The 22,174-nt window shown below is 34.9% G+C and overlaps 1 protein-coding gene and 1 pseudogene across 4 annotated transcripts in view; one reads left to right on the forward strand and one right to left on the reverse strand.

The window, feature by feature from the left end:
* Nucleotides 1-427: 427 nt before the first annotated feature.
* Nucleotides 428-18,125, reverse strand: LOC131526109 (prolyl endopeptidase-like; annotated as a pseudogene).
* The window catches only part of prdm1b (PR domain containing 1b, with ZNF domain), a 34,733-nt gene continuing 23,412 nt past the window's right edge, over nt 10,854-22,174 (forward strand). For 2 of the 4 annotated variants that reach the window (XM_058754219.1, XM_058754218.1), the window contains exons 1-2: nt 10,854-10,972; nt 14,456-14,544. The gene's annotated coding sequence lies outside the window, so the exon portion shown is untranslated. Of the gene's footprint in view, nt 10,973-14,455; nt 14,545-15,010; nt 15,094-22,174 lie in introns of those variants that run through there. The other 2 variants (XM_058754220.1, XM_058754221.1) reach the window with 2 other exon arrangements.

Genomic DNA, 22,174 nt, shown 5'->3' on the forward strand with positions numbered 1-22,174 from the left:
CTTGTTTTTGTTGTTGTTTTTTCAGTAACCACAATCATATTTATATAGAAAATGATAGTATCAACAACCATGGAATTTTTGTGAATTTAGTAACTACAAATTTAACAGGTTTTACTACAGTAAGTATAATTTATGGTCTTTGCATTTCAACCATATTAATAATAAAGCAAAATCATAATCATAACTGGTTATAAAAATGATTAATTTGTGATTTCTGCCACAAACTGTTACTAGAGCAGTTTCACTATAGTAAATGTTTAAACCATGATTATCTGTCTTAAGGAGGGCCGGCCTGGGACAGTTCCCTGTTGTCCACCCTGACCTGTATGTGCAATGGAGGGGCTGTTGTAGTCCTTTACTGCCCCTTAGTGTATATTTGAGGTATTGCAAAACATTGAACAGCTGTAATTCAAAAATGAATCGATCGATCAGAAAATCAATTGTTTATTTTTATTTAAAAAAACGTACATTAATGATCATTGCTGTGCTCAAACAAAAATAAAAATCAGTTCTGTACCTTCCATGTTTTATATCTCCATTCATTTACTCCCCAAATGCCCTTCTCCTCTCTCAGTCCCTGCATGAAGCCAAATATCTTTAGAAATGACTAGATAATTTGTGCTCTTTTCTTTAAATTGCTAATTCGGTTTACTGCATCTCTCTCTCATTCCCTCCAGCTGAGGTTCAGTGTCTGAGCTATAAAGGAGAAGATGTGTGTGTCCTCCAGGATGGCTTTAGCGGTGGGTTTCCCGGCTCCATGTCCACTGCGTGTGTCCACTCTGACCAGCAGCGGCTGAGTTTGCCCAGGGCTGCGGCCCACGCCATGCTGGAGAGTGGCCACATACTTCAGAGTGTGCAGGGGAACCACGGTCATCGTGATCAGCCGTCAACAGTAGCATCGCGGGGTAAGGGGTCCCATCTCGAGGGGTCTGAGGAAGGTTATGGAGAGGAGAGTACCTGTGGAGGAAAAGGTCAAAGTTTAGTTTGAACTGTTTTCTATTTGAATAAATTTTTTAAATGTATTTTATTCCTGTGATGGCAAAGCTGATTTTTCACCAGCCATTACTTAAGTCTTCAAAGTCACATGATCCTTCAGAAATCATTCTAATATGATGATTTGGTGCTAAAGAACCATTTCTTATTATTATCAATGTAAGAACAGCTTATGAAGCTTAATATTTTGTGGAAACTGTAGTAAGATTACAAACAAAAATCAAGATTTCTATATAAAATAAATGCCGTTCTTTAAACTTTCTATTCATCAAAGAAACCCAGACAAAAAATATCACAGTTTGCATAAAATTAAGCAACAAAAACGAACTGTTTTCAACATTGATGATAATAATAATAGCCATTAAGCACTAATAATAATTGAGTATCAAATCAGCATATTAGAATGATTTCTGAAGGATCATGTGACACTGAAGACTGAAGTAATAGCTGGGGGGGAAAAAAATTATTTTAAAATTTCATAATATTTCACAAAAATATTTCTGCCTAAAATTAGATTAAATAAATGCAGCCTTGGTGAACATAAGAGACTTCTTCTAAAAACAATAAAAATCTTAATTATTGCAAACTTTGACCAGTAGTTTAGGGCTTTCAGAAACCAGGAAACCCTACTTGATGAGCCATTTGAACTGTTCAGGATCATCGGCACAGCCGTAGTCAGTGGTCCAGGCGTGACCGATGGTGAATTTGTGGAACTTGAGCATGTCCATGACCCCAACCTCAGCTACTGCACAGCCGAAGAGCTCAGGCTTTTGGTTTACACATGCCGCTGAAAAAAACAAACACACAGATCACTCTTCTCCCATTGACTACAATGGCCAAACACAGTCCACATTTACCAGACGCACTGACTCACACACCTGTACTTAAATGAGTGGGCTTAAACATGTTTTGGATTACTCAGATAGAACAGCCCGATTTGACACACCTCACATTTTTAAAGGCCACATAACTACACTGTGACTAAACATAGGGATCAACACAGACATACTAACCTAGCTAGCACATTCAGCATAAAGAAGCTTTTTTCAAATGCTTAGTAATTTATTCACCGCCAATGTTTTCAAACCGGTGCACCGCCTACACACCTTTATCTTGTTCTGATTGTTACCTCACACCCACACATCCACACACACTAGTAACCCACGACCAGGTGCAGATGGAATCTGCAGATTTTTTGGCTCACAATTTCAGGGGGAAATTTATTAAATATTTTGCGGAATGAAAAACATGGTAAAATGTGGTAAGCTGAGCTGTATACAACCATGATATTCATGAATGCCCTGAATGGTAAGGTGTTTATTTTTTTTTATTTTTTTTTTTTGGGGGTTGTTTTGTTTTCTACATATTTTTGTGTAACAAAAATGCTGTGTAACAAAACAAATCCAATAATTTTCTTTAGTTTACCTTCTTATTTTTTTATTATTTTTATCATATTATTATTATTATTAATTCTTTCTTTTGCATACTTGAGGTGAAACTTAAGAAAAAGGGTCAGGTTCATTTATCATTTTCTTAATGTTTAATCCCTTATTAATAACTATCAATAAAATGTATTATTTTATTAACATTTTATTAAATACTGAATTAAATATTTACTTGAATTATATATTTTGAATTACACACACACACACACACACTGTATGTATGTATGTGTGTGTGTGTGTATGTATATGTATGTATGTGTGTGTGTGTGTGTGTGTGTGTGTGTGTGTGTGTGTGTGTGTGTGTACAGTCAAACTAAAATTTATTCAGACACCTTCAACATTTCTCACATTATATCACAGTTTATTCGCTATATATTGCAATAGCTTAGAAAATGGAAATGGAGGTAAACTGTGTCATCATGTAAAGAAATTCATCTTGATAATGTCAGATAACTTTGATAGAAAGGTATGTAATGGATTACAATCAACCAAAAATTATTCAGCTGTTAAATTTAAGTAAACAATTAGATAACACCAATTTAGGTCAACCAATTACCAAGCAATGCTTAATTTTGTTCAGTCTGTGGTGTAAAAAGTTTGCATTAGCAACTAAAGAAAAAACACTTAAGCAAAACATGGTCAGGTCAAAGTGTCAGAAAAAATTTTTGATCTCAAATTTTACTGGTAGTCCACTGTATGAAGAATTTTGGGGTATAATACATCACAGTTCACTTTATTTTGCTATCCTCACTTACATTTATGAACTATAGTGTCCGGCACCCACTAGTAAAAAAAAAAAATGATCAAAAATTATATCTGGTGTTTGAATAATTTGGGTTTGACTGTATATACATACATACTGTACATAAAAATATGTGATTGTTCAAAATTGATATAGGGTAAACGTACCTATTAAGCTCACGTACCCATTAAGTACACTTCCATTTTTGAGATCAGATTATAAAAAGCAAAAATAATTTATTATCCTACTTGATGTCTTAACCAATTGATGTGTTTGTTCCTACATACCTACTGTAATTTCAAGTCAATCAGATCATTGCTCGCTGAGATATGGGTCTCCATGTGTTCACACTATCTGGCGGCCATTTTGAAAGCTGTCTGAAAACTTTCACCAAAAGAGGAGCCTCTTAAATGTGCTTTTTTTTTTAGATGTTTAAGCCCTTATTTTTTGGTAAATTGCACTACTTATTGTAAAATTAAAAGATTAATGTTCATACTTTTGCATATTATAACCTGGAACTGGAATGTGGGAAATAATTACATTAGATTCAAAAGATAGTTTTAGCAACATAGCACAGATGCTACAGAACACAGCTAGCTGACTAGCTTTATAAGATTGTGTGCTATGCTAACATATTACTTTGTAATTACTGGAATTACTGGCTTATACTTTTACATCCATAATGTTATAAATTTACAGTTTATTGCTGGTCTGTCGTTTTACAGTGCTGTAATTTTTAAAGATTTCATATTATTGTAAGGTGAGCTTAAAGGGTGCACTACTATGAAAATCACACAGCTTCAGTTTGACATCAATAAGAAAAAGTATACTTTCATAGATATTGTTAATAACAGTTGTTCATATTAAAATATGCATGAACTTAATACATGACCTAGACTATTTGTGACCCTGGACGACAAAAACAGTCTTAAGTGTCAATTTTTCGAAAGCTGAATAAATAAGCTTTCCATTGATGTATGGTTTGTTAGGATCGGACAATATTTGGCCGAGATACAACTATTTGAAAATCTGGAATCTGAGGGTGCAAAAAAATCAAAATATTGAGAAAAACGTCTTTAAAGTTGTTCAAATGAAGTTCTTAGGAATGCATATTACTAATCAAAAATTAAGTTTTGATACATTTATGGTAAGAAATTTACAAAATATCTTCATGGAACATGATCTTTACTTAATATCCTAATGATTTTTGGCATAAAACAAAAATCAACAATTTTGACCCATACAATGTATTTTTGGCTATTGCTACAAATATGCCCCAGCGACTTAAGACTGGTTTTGTGGTCCAGGGTCACATTTATTTAGCAAAATCCGGTCATTTTAATTAATATTACATGAAATTTATAAAAAAAAATTGTTGCTGCTCCCATTAAGCTCAGTGTGCTCTCTTTAAGCTCTTCCACATTGAACGTCTGTAAATACTTCATAAACAGACTTTAAATATTAACTGATGGTTGTCACTTTAAGTTAAGTTAATCGATTTTCTATGGATTCTGTCAGCTCAAATCTGCAGACAGGCTCTGATCTTTGGCATCTAGCATCAACTTCTCCAGACAGTAAATCTTTGGAAAATCGGGGCAAAAATCGTGTAGTGTTCTCCAGCCTTAAGAGACTATAGATAAGTTGACATCCAGTTCAAAAAGAGGTTTCATGATGAGGCTAGTTTCTGTGTTCATCCCCGTGAATGAAATGTTTTATTGGTTTGTTTTATTTGATTTTTGAATGTGTTACTTAGCTGAACGTGGACTAGTATAGATGTTGCAATGTGCTTAAATGACACTTCATTATGAATATATAACTGATCGACTTGAATGCCTTGTTGCTTGATTTTAGTGTTCTGTTTTTTTGTGATTGACTTAATACCTTCAAAACATTTTTTTTTTTTTTTTTTTTTTACAATTATTCTTTAAAAATGTTCCTTAAAATAAACAAGAATTTTTAATAAAACATGATGTGAGCTTAATGGGAACAGGGGTGTGCTTAAAGGGTACAAAAATGTACCCATTAAGCACAGCCATACTTTTTGAATTTAATGATGTATATCTTAACTGAAATGCTTTTGTCATTTAAAAAAATGTCTCAATGTAGATTTTGGTGAGCTTAATAGGTACGTTTACCCTATATTTCTTCCTCCATTTCAGGTATAGATAGTATTCATAGTTGCACTTTAAAGCAAAAATAAAATCATCTGAATGAACACAACAGGCTAGAAACGTGTAGAATCTTTTGAATGACGTGTTCAGTTCTGCGAAAAATCTGTTTAAACAAATTCCATGTGCCTCCCACGATCAACCGCACATGAATTCTGCACAATCCTGCATATATTCAATAACTGCACTGACTCAATCCTGTCTCTCCTATGAATAAGACAGAGATTGAAACTGTATCTGCGCTGGCAGCTGGCGAGTGCCGCCCGTCTAACGACTGCATCTCCTACTAAACTTGCTGTTTAATGAGAATGACAAAGTCTTTCACTGAGGAGCGAGTGCTTCTTCGCCTCTTGCAGATGCTGGTGTGTGCCACTTATGTGAGAAAGCTCTGAGTGTGAATGCCAATGTCATGTTTACTCAACAGATGAGCTAGCTGTGAGTAACGGCACAGATTGCACACATCATTAGAGCCGCACAGCTGCACGTCCATAAGTTTCCATTACAGCTCCACTCTAATTTAACCATGTGCAAAGGCGTATGTGTGCTAAGACAGTCGAGTCTTATTGGTTGTGTTATTCATTAGCTGGAAGTGATCATGTCTATCTGACTTCCTCAGACCGCTGACCAAGAAAAAAAACTCACCCACGAGCAGGCCGCCGTTGGAAGCTCCGTTGATGGCGATCTGGCTGGCCGTGGTGTATCTCTCATTGATCAGGTACTGGGCAGCACACTGGAAGTCATCAAAACAGTTCTGCTTGTTCCCAAGAGTTCCAGCTGAAATCAGAAATCTTTCTTAAAAACTTACAGGTACTTGTGGTAGAGGGAGTGGGGTAAACTCTGCCACTTGTACTGAACACTGTAAAAAATCAAAAGTTGAGAAAACTTAAAAGTTTAAGGCAACCAGCTTCAGGAGATTTTTGACTTTTCAACTTTTTATACAAACTTTTTGTTGTATAAACTGAATACAAGAAGTTGAGAAAAATCAAAAATCTCCTGAGGCTGGTTGCCTTAAACTTTTAAGTTTTCTCAACTTTTGATTTTTTACAGTGGAATCAAGGGGAAAGAGGCATTAGGCAATATTTACTTGTAATTAATTTTCTCCTGTCCTCCTTTTTCTTGCCGTAAAAATGGGTGTGGCCATTTGTAAATTCTATGGGTCTAGCTTCCGAATTATATTAAATTATTCAAATAATATTTCATATGTTGCAGAATATTTCATATGTTGCAAAGTACAGTACTTGCGTTACCTTGAAGCTTAAACCAGAAAGAGTATTTGAATGTGCTTAAACTACTGTAACAATTTGGTTTTTCATTTTTAGGGAAGAAAATGATATAAGAAAAAAAGTTTATTGGAGCCTTGGACTAAACAAACTCAGTCATTATAATTTCCACATTTATTATAACCAAATTTGTGACCTTGGACATAAGGGTAAATTTTTCAAAATTGAGATTTATACATCATCTGAAAGCTGAACAAATAAGCTTTCCATTGATGTATTGTTAGGATAGGACAATATTTCAACGAAATACAACTATTTGAATATCTGGAATCTGAGGGTGCAAAAAATCTAAATATTGAGAAAATAGCCTTGAAAGCTGTCTAAATGAAGTCCTTAGCAATGCATATTACTAATCAAAAATAAGTTTATATATATTTACGGTAGGAAATTTACCAAATATCTACATGGAACATGATCTTTACTTAATATCCTAATGATTTTTGGCATAAAAGAAAAATCTATCATTTTGACCCATACAATGTATTTTTGGCTATTGCTACAAATATACCCCAGCGACTTAAGACTGGTTTTATGCTCCAGGGTCACATTTATCATGTGAATTTCTCAATTAAAAGCTGCATTTGAAGGACCATTTCTAAATATATACAAAAGAACCACTTGCTAAAAATTTTTAGGTATTATAACTAGTCACCATTTTTCTGAAAGTTTTCTGTGTTTTTTGCTGTTATAGTCCTGTGGCTTGGTAAGTTTTTCAATAATAATAATAATAATTATTATTTCTGAAAGACTACAAGTACAATAATTATAAAATAATTAGAAAGCATTATTATTGTTGTTGTTATTATTATTATCACTTCTTTAATTCATATCATGATTGTCAATTTGTTGAAATATTTGTTAATGTTAAAAACATACTGGATGAAAACTAAAGAGGGGTCATGAACCTTAATTAGCTACCAGTCTTAATAGTTCACACATTTTGGTTTCAAACAGTTAGTTTCTAGTTCAGCCCTATACAGGAACTCTGCTTTTCGAACACATAATCCAGTGGGCAGTGATCGTCAGGCTAGTGACTCACACAGATACTTCACCGCCATTATGTTCACTTATGCAAAGTAGTCAGCGACCTTCTTCGAGTTTCAGACCAGTCCTTCTCTACCAATTTTCAAGTTGGACTAGTGTTAAAAATGTTGACTAATTAGAGTTAATTCATTGAATTATATCATATCATTCATTCTTCATTAGGGACACACATCTGAGCGTGAATGAAGTGAGGATACCTTTGTGCCACGTTTGGCCGTACTCTCCTCCTCCTCTGATGTTAGCTACAGCCAGGATCCCACCCAGGTGTCTAATAAAGAGCAGGTATGCAGTACTGGACATACAGATAGAGAAATAATTGGTTAATAGTTTGGAATATTCATATTTCACATACTCTCTTCATTTTCCATCCCATTCCAATTGCGATCTTTAGTCAAACACAAACAGAGAGCTTTATACTAACTTGAAATATGGCTGAATTGAGTTCTCAAAGCCTCCATAACCATAAAGAAAGACTGGATGAGAGCCATCTCTTTCTATGCCACGTGCATGTACCAGGAACATTGGGATCTTTGTGTCATCTTTACTGGGGTAAAACACCTGTTATGCACAAATACTTAAGGTGTATTATTACAGTCAAAAGTTTGGAGTAATTAAAAAATTTTAAACGGTATTTGAAATAAGTGCCTTATGCTCACCATGACTGCATATATTTTTAAAATGACTGTTTTCTATTTGAATATATCATTAAAATGTAATGTAATTTTCACAAGTCATTACTGCAGTCTTCAGTGTCACATGATCCTTCAGAAATCATTCTAATATGCTGATTTGCTTAAGATTATTAATATCACCCCAGTTGAAAACAGCTTAATATTTCTGTGGAAACATTTTTTTTTCAGGATTCTTTGATGAATAGAAAATTTCCACAAAAAATATTAAACAAGGTAAAACTGTTTTCAACACTGATAATAACAACAAAGTTTTTTTGTTTTGTTTTTTGTTGTTGTTTTTTTTAACAACATCAGCATATTGTGACACTGAAGACTGGAGTAATGAAGTATAAGAAACTTTTTCTCAGCAGCATTAAAAAATTATTTTTGATCAGTAGTGTACATATTATATACTGTATTTGTAATACTGAAACTTCCTGTGGCCTGTGATTCATGTGTTATTTCGGGACAGACTGCAGCCTGACCTGAGTTGTCTGGTAGTCACTCGGGTTGATGCCCTTTACTTCCACCTGCCTGAAGATCGTGGGCTCTGGGTCGGGTTGACTCAGGTCACAGTGGTAGATTATGCCTGAGCGATTAGATATGAAGAATAAAATCACTTTTCCTGCTCTGGAAATCTATGTGATCTCCTTTTTACTGCCAAAGTAAATGCACATGCTGGGGTGTCCTTATACTTGAGGTTATGTAGTGTATTTAGGCATAAATGTTGCGCGTGATTTACCTGGTGTAGTGAACGAGGTGAACTTGTAGAAGAAGTCAGGGTGCTTCTTCTTGCAGCTGAGGCCAACTACAGTGCCCACATCTAGCGGCAGGTCTCTGATCAGTTTCCCTGACTGCAGCTCATACAGCTGTAAGATATCCTTCACGTCATGCACATAATTCACCAGCAGATAGCGCTGATTCACACACTCCACAAACCCTGCAGACAAGATATAAATACCATCAGGCTGCAGTTCTCTCTTTTTATTGGAAATTAGTTAATGATAGTGTGGGTGAAGAGGAAGTGTGTATGTGTGTGTGTGTGTGTGTGTGTGTGTGTGTGTGTGTGTGCGTGTGTGTGCGTGTGTGTAGAGGCTTGTGACAGTTTCACCCACAGATGTCGACTACTGTGAAAACCAAGAAAATATGAGCTAACTCTGTTTCCAAAATGTTTCAACTGAAACATTCTACAGGGAAAAATGTAGGAGTAACCAGGGCTAGTTGTCTCTGTAACTATGAGATAAAGGTCTAATTACACAAATGTGTGTTTTTCCTGGCAGTGGTTTTGTTTGTTGGTTTCAGCTTGAAGCTATTTTTTAATTAGTGTTTTAATTGTACACTATTTATTAATTATAATTCCTGCTTAATGAATTGTGAACTGTATTTTTTCTGTTGTAATAAAAGAGAAAATATTTGTAGCTTTTGTTGTTGTTGTTTTGTAATGAAGACTTTAAAGGTGAGTGTTTTTTTTTATTTCATTAAAAAAATTGTTTGTTATTATTATTAATTAATATAATAATAAATATTAAATATAAAAATATAATAATTATTTAGTAGTAGTATTATTTGATCAAATTATACAATTAAACAAATCATTAAAAAAATTATTATTATTATTTATAACAGTAAAATCACAATACTAATATTTATAGTGGTTGTTGTTGTTTTTGTCTTTGTAAACCCATAGAGTTTTATAACTTCTTTTGTTGACAAGAGTATAAAGTTCTTTTACCAAGAACGTCCTTCTTGTGTTGGGGGATGAGGGTTTTCCACTGTATCTGCTCTGGTTTCTGCAGGTCTATGGTGATGAGACGGTAACGAGGAGCATCCAGGTTGGTGCGTAACGTGAAGACGGTGCCCTCGTTGGTGATGTATGTGTACTGCGCTTCAAATGTGTCAACCAGCTTCACCCATGGCAGCAAACCTTGAATAACATTACTATTAAATTAATGCTTTTTTCAGTAAGTATGCATCAAATTGATCGAAAGTGATAGTAAAGACTTTTACATTATTACAAAACATTTCTATTTCAAATAAATTGACTTCTATTCGTCAAAAAATCCTGAAAAATGCGTAATGGCTTACGCAACAATATTAGGCAGCATAACTGTGATTGATAGTAATAAGAAATGTTTCTTAAGCACTGAATCAGTATATTAGAATTATTTCAGAAGGATCGTGACAGAAGACTGGAGTAATGATGCTGAAAATACACAAGAATAAACTACATTTTAAAATATATTAAAAAAGAAACCTGTTTTTTAAATTGTAATAATATTCCACGTTATTATTGGTAATATTACTGTGCAACCTTGCTGAGCAGGAAAGAAACTTCTTTCAAAAACATCTTACAGACCCCATCTTTCAAACATTTATATACTGTAATATAGTAGTCCTTTCAATGTTTTATAGTTAAGTTTTTTTCATTTTAGTTTGCTACTAGGCATCCCACATCCCAAGCATTTCCACATGCAGACTGACCTGTGATGCCATTGGGCAGCTGCTGCAGGTCACAGTACCACAGACGGTTGACTGGCTCACAACCTTCAGTGATGGACAGCACAGCATACCTGCCATCATCAGAGACCTGGACAGATGAGGAGAAAAGGAGAAATGGTGGAAGGATTGTGTAAGAAAAAGACAACCACACACACAAAAAAGAGAACAGTTAATTTTAGGCAAGGTAATTTTGTCAAATTCTTTATAAATATTTCGTCACATTGTGTGAATCATAAGATTAAGCAAGTTGCATAATTTTATCTTCCCAAAAAGTGGGTTTTGTATAAATTTGGTGTTCTCTTACAGTAAGGCTACTGTGCCATTTTGGGTTGTCAGGAAATTCTGCCACCAGGACGTCTTCTGATTGGCTTGTGCCAATAACATGGTAGTAAAGCTTCTGGTTTAGGTTTGTTGTGGTCTCAGTGCCTAGAATGGACATAACGAAAAAGTAAATCACTGAAAATCAACAAGAATTACCATTCAGAACCTATTTTACAGGGTGGGTTGCCTATTTCATACTAGAAGCAGACCGAATATACATTTTGGTCACTTAATTTTAAGGTCCACTTCTCGCCATTAACAAACCATTAATTTTTCCTCAATAAACTCCTAATTTGCTGCTTATTAATAGTTAGTGAGGTAGTTGTTAAGTTTAGGTATTGTGTAGGATTAGGGATGTAGAATAGTCATGCAGAATATGTGCTTTATAAGCATTGTTGGGTTTAAAGCATTACAAGTAACGCAAGTTACATAATCAGATTACTTTTAAGTAACTAGTAAAGTAACGCGTTACTTTCTAATTTAGAAGGAAATATCTAAGTTACTTATTTAAACCTGTAATGCCAGTTACTTTGTTTCCCATGTACTGACTGACAATAATTAAATATTTTAAATAAGACAAATATCATTTATGTATTTAATCTAGTGCTGTCAAAGTTAAATTAATTTTAATGGCAATGATTTTATTAACGCGCGATTAACGTAACGCGCATTTTCTGTTTGACCCGTGGCCTAGCCCGTACTTGGAGAAATGGAGATGCACAGTGTTGCCAACTTAGCGACTTGGCAGACCCCTTTAGCCTAGCGACAAATCTTTAGGGTTTGCCCAAACCTTATTTATTTTCTGAGACTCGCTGGTACTGCCGCGCGAGCGCGAGGTCTTGCTTTCCCAGTGCGCACCCCTTTCTTTCTCTCTCTGTGCGTCTGCATTGTTCAGCGATCGGCGGAGAGGAGCAGCGCTTTAGTTAAACACAGATATTATGTTGCTTCTCTAATTTTACATGCAAGTATAGCCGAAATCACAGCACAGCTATTGTCATTATCTTATGTGTATTTGATTTCATCAGACGACGGCTCAATTTTCAGGATTTTTGTGCAGATTAACATCTTGGAAGGGAGAGCTGGTTATGTAGTTTTCCTGGCTCGCGTTTAAGTCACTATTTCATATTAATTCCGTTGTCTGACAACAGAAACAGTAAAATATACCAATGAAAACAGTTTTATTGAGAATTTAGCTGCATCAAAATACAGTATGTGGGCACAGAGAGGCAAACTAATCTAATAAAAAATGTAAATTTTGCATTTTCAGAAGAAGTGAGCTGCCCTGTCCTGCAAAAAATGTAAACAGGTTTGTGTAAGTAAATTGCTCAGAGCAAAGAAAGACAAGTAATGGAAACCTGGAATTTTTTCATGTGTCTAATAGACATGAACAAGTTCTTTGAAAAACATCTATGACCTTTAAAACATGTCTAGTCTTCATGCTCTATTGTTCACTGTGGTTTCAATAATAATAAACATACATTTGCATAAAGCATCCATATTTGTCCATGCCCATGTTGATTAGAGTATTAAAAACTTGAAAAGTATTCATTTAAGGTACATTTAGAACAAATAAAAATGTGCGATTAAATTGCGATTAATCACGAGTTAACTCATGACAATCATGCGATTAATCTCGATAAAAAAAATTAATAGATTGACAGCCCTAATTTAATCCCATTTTTTAATTGTCTTTGCTACTGACCTTCGATGATCCAATTCAACCATACTAAGCAAAAACGACACATTTGTGTTTCTGTTATTGCTGAATAGTATTGAACTTTCTTCTCCCGCGTCATATTCTTCATGCAATTTGTTTGGGCTACGCCCTCTACTGTACAGACATGAATTTACATTTAGGCGTATTCACTTCACTTTTGTTGTGAAAAGGGCTTTTACATTTGTGAAAGAAGAACTTTTTTATATTAAAAACAAGCAAGCAAGCCCTGCCCATATTTAAAAAGTAACTTAAAAGTAATGTAATGCATTACTTTCCATAAAAAGTAAGTAATGAAATTAGCTACTTTTTTTAGAGAGTAACGCAATATTGTAATGCATTACTTTTAAAATACCCCAATACTGTTTATGAGCATAACAGTCAATATGTTAATTATAGGCATGCTAATAAACAACTAGTTAATAGTGAGAATTGGTCCATATACTAAAGTGTTATCCACATTTCTTAAAACAATGGCTGTATAGCTAAATAGCTTAAGTGATGTCAGCGAAGAAGGAAAGTAATGTAATTTGCCATTGATGTGCACATACCATCAGCTTTGCCGTCCTGTCGAGGGTAGCTGTTGTAAAAGATGCCTTTGGCATCATGGGTCCAAGCCAAGCAACTGAACTTCACCCTCTCCAGAATATCTGGCAATTTGGTGAGGTCATCAGCCTTCAAGAAGTGTACAGTCACCCAATCAGAGCCCGCGCTGCTCAGGCCATATGCAAAATACTCACATTCTTCTGACAAGCGACCCACTGTACATCAACAAGTACAAAACAGACATGAAAATGATCAACAAGCTATGATGAAATCCAAATTTGGTAATTTAAACACAGAATTGTCAACTTCAATGGTGCGACTGAAACTAATGCAATCTAAATGGAAAGTATCAACATAAAGAAACTCTGTTACTGTGCAAAACAGAGCTGTTTGATAGAGGGTGTGCAAAAGAGTAAGAAAGACAGATAGAAAGAGGTCAAAGGGATGAAAGACAAAAAATGAGGAAAGGCAAAGCTGTAAAATACAGTGATATGAAGGATTCTTGGCAGACGTGCTGTCGGGATTACTGTAATAAAAAGCTGCGGGTATTCCTCAGCTATCAAAAGTTTATCAACATTAGATTTACAGGCAATGATTAAAGAAAAAAACATTGTCGCCTATATGAATGTGCAGTTGAATTAAATTGATTTCATTAGCACGAGTCATATATGAATTTTCCTTTAAGCAGTGCGGATATGCATAACTTAAAAATTCCAGCTGTATATTTTACTGAAAGACACACGGTCCCTCAGGGCTGAAGCTTATCTCCAAACCTGTTCAACAAAAACATCAATAAACTATTACAGCAACCACTCCAGGAAAAGACTGAGAAGGGAAAGTAGTCTGGTTTACCATTTATGCAAATGATCTGGTTTTGCATAAATAATGTTCTAACATTCTTTCATTTTAAGTAGTTATAATTGTGTTATAATTGTGTTGTTATTATGCACTCATTTATTATCATTATTCCCCATATTTATGTTTATATTTGTTTGTGGTCTGACTATGGATATATTGTCTCTTTTTAAACAGGAATGAAACCTGTCAGGACGTGTAAAGAAAGGATAAAAGAGAAGAGGCCAGGAGAGAGTGAATAGGAAAAACTAGGACGCTAGTGTACAGTAAGTGCATTACAGTTGTTTGTAAATATATTATGAATCAACCAATCAATCAAACTCACTTTTGAGAGCCACAGTTCCGTCCTCTGAGAGAGTGTTTGGGTCAAAGAACACAGACGCGGGACTGTTTAAAGAGTCCTGCACATAGAGCACATCCTGGTTCTGCAGACCCTCGTTATGGAAATAGAAATATCTAAAATAGAATGTTGATTAAATGTATTTTATTTCAATTATTTAAGTATATGATGGTATATGCATTACACAAGGTGACATTTTATGTTGTGTGCTATTTTTATTTTTAATGTAACTCTTCTGAATGTGAAAAATGCTTGTCAGTGTGAAAAGTTTGTGTTCTTATACGGTGGGCCTGGACTGTGTTTGGTGTTGTCTGTTGGTCTGATCGCTACCTCTTTCCTCTCTTGTAAGGACAGCTGTATTTGGGGTAGTTGTAGAGCTCTGTGAGGCGCTGGTGAAACAGCTCTTTGACCACACACTGTTCCAGGAATGGCATGGTCAACTTATTCTGCTCTTCAACAAACATCTGCAGGGCGGGTGAGGGACAATGTTAAAATGGTCGTTGTCATGCACACAGAGAACTTGTTTATATGTAAATTTTTCTACACATTTCTTTGTTCCGGTAATGTGGGCCATGGGTGGAGACCAGGAAACAAAACAGGGTAAACCTAAAAATACAGCGTAAATGGTGGTATGTATTGTTTACCTTGTCTGATAAGAAAGAGAAAGTCATTTTAGCTCACGAAAGCTTGTAACTGTTTTGTCAGTCAGCCTGTTAAATTATGTCAGTGTGACATCAGTACTGCAATGAAAGGATTTTCCAAGGACTTTCATTGTCAGCCAAACCCCTTTATTTACTTAAAAGTCCCCTTGAGATATTTTAATTTAATATATTTTAATAATTTCACAAAACATTTGCATGTTCGTGGTTCTCTGAGGTCAAAACATACAGTGTATATATATATATATATATATATATATATATATATATCAGTTTTCTATTAAATATTGTTTTAGCAGATGTTTTGATTTGTTTTATTATTTTAAAATTATTTATTTATATTAAATTTACATTTTTATGATTTAATTCATTATTAGCTTTTCATCAACTCATGAACCACAGGGGTTTGCAAACTCCAATTTGGAAAAGCCCTGCTGTAATTCATTGCAATGCATATATGCTGGTGAACCTAAAAATGATACAGAATTTAGTTCTAGTATTAAATGGTTGTTAAACTAATTGGTTCAGTCCTAACAGCATTTTTATTGCAACCTTAGTTGAAGTGGACTTAGAAAAGGAATAAATCCTTAACATTTTGCATTTGTAGCTTAGAATTTGTGTGTGGTTGTGAACAGAGAAAAATCTGATTGGGTATTGAATCTCATCTTATTAACAGCATAATTAAGTATACTATAAATTGGCACTGTAGGAATATGGGAAATACATTTTACTCTATATTGACAACTGTTGGCCTGGATGCATGAGGTTAGTATATAAACTTGGCTGTTTTTCTCTCTATTATAATACGCATACACAATGGACATTCTTGGATTCAGTTTCAATGATTTTTTGGAGGATTGTTGGCGGTTTATGCTGGAAAGTGAGTGACTGATTGTGGCATTAGTAGTCATTGAGCTAGTCGTTGGATGTCAACATGGCAGCGCCCATGAGGGGTACACTTGCTTTATGCAGGATAAAACATTTTTCTAAAACTAATACTGGAGAAAAACTGTGTACACCTTTAAAGAGACAGAGTAACCATTTTGGCCATCTTTAAATGAAGTTTTGTTGACCAAATGCCAACAGTGCAGCAGTGATCCAGCAGGTTCATAAAGCAACTAAAGCACTAGTTGAACGGTAAGGTAAATTTAACATTTACAGGGGCTAGTTGGTGATTTTATTGCCACCTGACTACAGAACGTTTGTGTTTTCTCCCTCCACCCATGTAAAACTCCTAGCTGTTTTTTTTTTGTTTTTTATTTGGACATATACCAAGGTAATGTTGTGTGTTAATATAATTATCGCCTGAATCCACATTTCTGTGGCATTTACAAGAAGGGATTTTTTTTTAAACACTGCAAAGCACCATATGGTAACTGTTGCGCTTTGTGATAATGTGCACACAATTTTAATATGGACATTTTCATTAATGAAATGCTGGAAATTGTTAACAAGAATATTGTTATATCACCTCTCCACTACAGTAAGCGAGAGCTGTTAAGAAGAAAAAAAAAATGCAAAACAAAATCATGTAAACTTTTGAAATGGGCCATTATTATGGTATGGGCTTCCACGGCTAATTTTACTAGCAGAACAAGTAGCGAGGTCAAATGTTTCCCTTATGTAAATTTTAGAGTTTACGTTAACTATTTCTGCAAATTTCCATATTTGTAAAATGACATCCGTCATTTTGAAGCCATTTATACTGTAGCTGCATGTCAGTTTTCCTGATTTTAAATAGGATATTCAAATAATCAAATAATAAATTGGATGTATTTTCCTATTATTAAATTAAATATGAATTTATTAATTTCCCAAGCAATAAAAGATATAGTTTACAGCTGACAATATACAGTTATATGAGTTGAGTTTATTTTTACAGACGTCCCCATGAGAAACAATTACAATCCTAATAGGGCTTGAGTCTTATTTCATGTATGTAATATCAGTCATCATCCTGTTTCATATGAAAAAATGCCAAAAGTTATCTGTTATTAGGGAGTAGTAATTTTAGTCAAAGCATAACAGAAGTCATTGAGAGGTTGCCTGGTGAAAAGGGCACATTTTCCAATATTTTGAGGGTGACCCAACTTTAAATATTCTCTGGTTATTTCCCCATACCAGCCCTCCCTCTCTTTCCCATCGTTTCCCGTCACTCCTCCGCTATCCTATCCCTGTAATGATGAAAAAAAAAGGTCCATCGTGATATAAAGGGGGCCACGTGTGTGGGTCACCTTTGTCTCCTCACTGTCAGGGTCCTCCAGCCAGTGGTATGGATCTGAGACCTTTACGCCATGATAATCATCCACCTTTGAAACAAAACACCAATGTTATGAGCAGCAGGCATGTCTGCACTGGGAGAAAATAGAAACAAGACACATTCGGTTTCCAGGTAGTTGCGTATCTGTTAAACCAGGCCTTGAGGCAAACCCGCGCTGCAAGGAAACCATAATGCAATCAGCTACCATATGCAACTTCTGACACATAACCACTAGATATCTTCACAGACACTAAACTCCTGCACTCTCATGACACATGGAAAAAGCTTGCTCATGTGTTCTAGTCAGTCTTTCTTGTCCGCGCTATTTGTTTGTGCATTTCATGTGTCTTAAAGAAAGAGGAAGAGCAAGCGAATGAATGAAAGACTAGATGTGCAAAACCCCAAGTGAAAGTACCACTGACCTTACTGTTATCCCTCCGTGCTTCAGGGTATGTGAAAGCCATGCTGGGTGTGTTTTGATAGGGTTTTTTTGTAATTCTGTGTATATTTTTGTGTGTTTGTCCGTATGTTTCACGCCCGGGTGAGTCAGCTCTGAAAAGTGAAAGTGAAATCAAACACGGCTCTCTGTTTCTCTCTCACTCTCCTGATTACACAACAAGGCAGCTCTTCAGGCAGGAAATGATTTCACACTGGATTGGTCAACCCAAAGTGGGCGGAGTTAGAATCTCACACAGTTCACTACAGTTTGTGTTGTGTTGTGATCTCTTAGTAGGAATTTGTTTTACTCATTACTTATTAAAAACTTTCTTACATAAAGAAATTAGCAATATAAAAAGGCTTAAAAATGTAAGACATAATAAAATGTCAGTCATATCAATAGTGTTTTATCGAACATAAAGTGGTCACTCAGAGGCAGCAGATATTTGATTATTTTGAGATTATCAGCATCAGCCAAAACCATTTGCCAAATTTTGTCGGTTCCAATGTGTACAGCGATCATTAGCAATGAGTAATGCACATTTTGAATTCTCAGATATTTCTGAGTGATTTTTGAGCAAATGTTATTTGTCGAATATATTTAATTTTATTGTATATTTACTTATTTTGTTTTATTTTACTAAATTTTGAATAAACATTGTGCTAAATAATCAAATTTATTTAAGCAAATAAGTTTTCCAAAGTAAGTTTTTAAATATTTTGAGTAAATATTGTTTAAATTTCCTGTACATTTTTCACTCACACAATTATGTTTTCACATCATTTATATATTATAATGTATTAAATGTTGTCTCAAAATCTGCAGCCTACTATGATATTGTAGTATTATTTATATAGGGCCGTCCCAAGCTGGCATGGGGCCTAGTTGCACTGCCCTATGGATGGCCCTGTATTGTCTTATATTATGTATTACTGTATATAATATTAATATTATATTATATTTATTATATAAGTTTTTTTTTTTTTTTGCCGTACAACAGTGGTTCTTAATCCCGTTATTACAACCCGAATTCCGTAAATGTTGGGACGTTTTTTTTTTTTTTTTTTTTTGTTTTTTTGAATAAAATGAAAACTAAAAGACTTTCAAATCACATGAACCAATATTTTATTCACAATAGAACATAGAGAACAAAACAAATGTTTAAATGGAGAAATTTTACACTTTTATCCACTAAATGAGCTCATGAGCTCAAAAAACAGTCAACCACCCCTTTAAGAACCATTTTTGTTTCTCAAAAGAGCTTTTCAGTGAACAATGAATCACAGGACCATTACTGCCTTAGTATGAAGAACATTATAACATTTTAATAATCTGAGGAACCTTTTGTGCAATAGAAAAGTTTTATGGATGTTCAAGGTTCGTAATCGAACCACAGATTCCCATAAACATCCTTTATTTTTTAAGAGTGAACACTAACAGCGCTGGATCACAATACTAAGAACTTTATCATTATAACACCACTGTTATTGGAGACTTTTATTTGCAGAATAAATTAATCATGGCTGACTTCCAATGGTGCATTTTCAGAATGGCATGCAACATAAACAAAACATTACTGATCGCACCTTTGAATTTCAGTGGAAATAGGAATGATTTAGTGATCTTCATCCATTGTGTAGTGGTCTTATTGACTGAACAAAAACAAAAGGATATTTTAAGTCTGGAAATAAGCATAGAAATTTTGTTCTCCAGCTTTGTAACTTTAATGTCACCAGGGATTGTGAAGATGATCTACTCATTTTACTTGTACAAAAGCAATCATTTGTACATCATTATGTTACCATTTTGACGTGCACAAAAACCTCACACCCAGCCTATCCTGTGCATTTGTTCATAGAGCTTTGTTGACATGCATTTGAGTTCCCGGCAGTAATACAGGTTTAGCTCAGTCAAAACAAGCATATGCTGACAGACGGCCTGTCTCGTCACAAAATAGAGTGTGGAAAGCGCAAGGCATGAAAGAAAGAAAGAGAAAATGTTTTGTCCGGCACTTAATTACAAGGCAAGTGATGTTTGTCAGCAGGTGTGTAAAAGGTATCCTACACTTTGTGCGCGTCTATGTGGACTTAAGTTGCACTTTACGTGCCTGCGGTGTGATAGCTGTCACTGCTCTCCATTTATATCCCTCTATGACAAGACCTTTAATGACACACACAAACTCTCAGATAATCACATACCCCGAAGTGGTTCCGGTGTGCCTTTCAAAAGCTTGTTTTGACATATTTCCTATCGTGAAAATTTCATTCTGCTTTAGCCATCGAATAAATATCATCCTTAGTTTGTTTTAGCAGTTGGATTTTTATTAGTGTATCTTTTAAAGTGTAATATCTGTAAAGAAAATTAATTAAACTCAGTCGACAACATGTGTGGCATGTGTTGATTGGAACAAATACGTTTTTAATCTGGTCTCTACTTTTCTTTAAAAAAGCAAAAATCTGGGTTACAGTGATGCACTTACAATGGAAGTTAATAGGGTCCATATGTAAGTTTTTCTGTGAGGAGGATTTATCAGAAAAACGAATGTAAGTACTATCGTAAGCTTCATATTTATGCTTTTAAATCCTTAAAAATATAGGCCTCATTCACTTCCATTGTAATTTTTTTTTTAAGAAAACAACATTTATTTGTAGTAATCAACATTATGCCACAGCTTCTGTCAGTTGAACTTGTGTATAACCCAAAATGATTCCTTTAAGGGGTTAACTGCCTTGACTTCTTGGTAACCTGTTGCAAAACAGCAAAACATATGCTGAAGGCAAACAATAAAACAAGCTGTAACCAATCTTCTGGCCTAAAATCATATGGCAGCCGAGGGTCAAAGTGTCAGAGACTAAGAAATTAACGCTCTGCTTGCAAAGGAATATGATTCAATGGGGAATCCCACACTACCCATTTAGCTGCACTGATGGGAAGCTCGATTCTGAGACAAGTGGGTGAAGCGGGATTGACTTTGTCACTTCATTATGGGAAGATTCTGAAGGCACAGACAGGGAGTGAGATTTGAAACACGAACATGTATCACGAACTATGAAGAACATTATGTTGCTTTCCAAACATCTCTGGGGTTGAAACCAATCCTGGAGAGTCCCAAACTGAGTAACCTACAGTAGATCAATGGTTTGCGTGTCAACCTGTGCTCACTCTTAAGTTACTTGTCTGGAACTCATCAACAACTGAAAACAGGAATTGCACAATATACTCATTTTTCTCATACACAGACAAGGTAGTAATATTCATCCTTGTGTGACCACTGCCATATGTTAATATTATAGACAATAATTCTGAACTAGACTGTTTGGTAATTCTTTATGGGAAAAGGGCAAGATTAGGACCAACACAAGGAGATCATTAGCCTAACTAGAATGTCAAGTAACTTGCTGCATTGATACAGAATTGCAGATACTTGCTGCATGTAGTCACAGAATAATGTTAGATTAATGTGCATTATTGTGGTATATATTAGCTATATTACAGTGGCTTTGAATGTGGCCGGGGCTGGATTATGGACTAGACTAACAGGGCCAAAGTAAGGCCAAAGGGGGCCCTTGGGGCATTCAGTACAACTTAACCATTACAGCCACAGGCCCTTAATGCTTTTGTAGATTCTGGTACAAAAAATATATATATTTTAGCCACATTTGAGTTCTTAGTATCAGTGTCTGTTACTATTTTTAGCAAAGTTAAAGTTTCCTGAATATCTTGTTGAAATGCATTTCTTATTTTTGTAGTAAATTTCAGATCCTAGAAAAAATGGCAACACTCACTCTACAAACATAAACTTGACTTTTATTTTATTTTATATTAAACAATAATGTTTTGGACAAATTGAAGGCCTTCATCGGACATTAATTATTTCTCAGCCAAAAAGAGTATTTTAAGAGAACACATACAATAGGCAACAGGTGTGTTCCTGTAATAGAGGGAGTGGCTTCCTAATGAGAGGGGGAAAAAAACAACCCATTTCAATAAAACAATCTATTTATTGATTAAGACCTTTTGGAAACAATGTATCTAGAAAGAAAAACAGCCAGTAAAGCCGGTGTCTTTAAAGTCGCAATGTAACAGAAGTAGTGACAGATCGTGTTCTTCCGTTCTGACACACATCAGAGTGAAATGGATTATCAAAAAGAAAAAAAAATTGCTTTTGTCTATCGGTTGATGATTGAATGGAGGCACA

Source organism: Onychostoma macrolepis, chromosome 19 (genome assembly GCF_012432095.1).
Source record: "Onychostoma macrolepis isolate SWU-2019 chromosome 19, ASM1243209v1, whole genome shotgun sequence".
Lineage (NCBI taxonomy): Eukaryota > Metazoa > Chordata > Actinopteri > Cypriniformes > Cyprinidae > Onychostoma > Onychostoma macrolepis.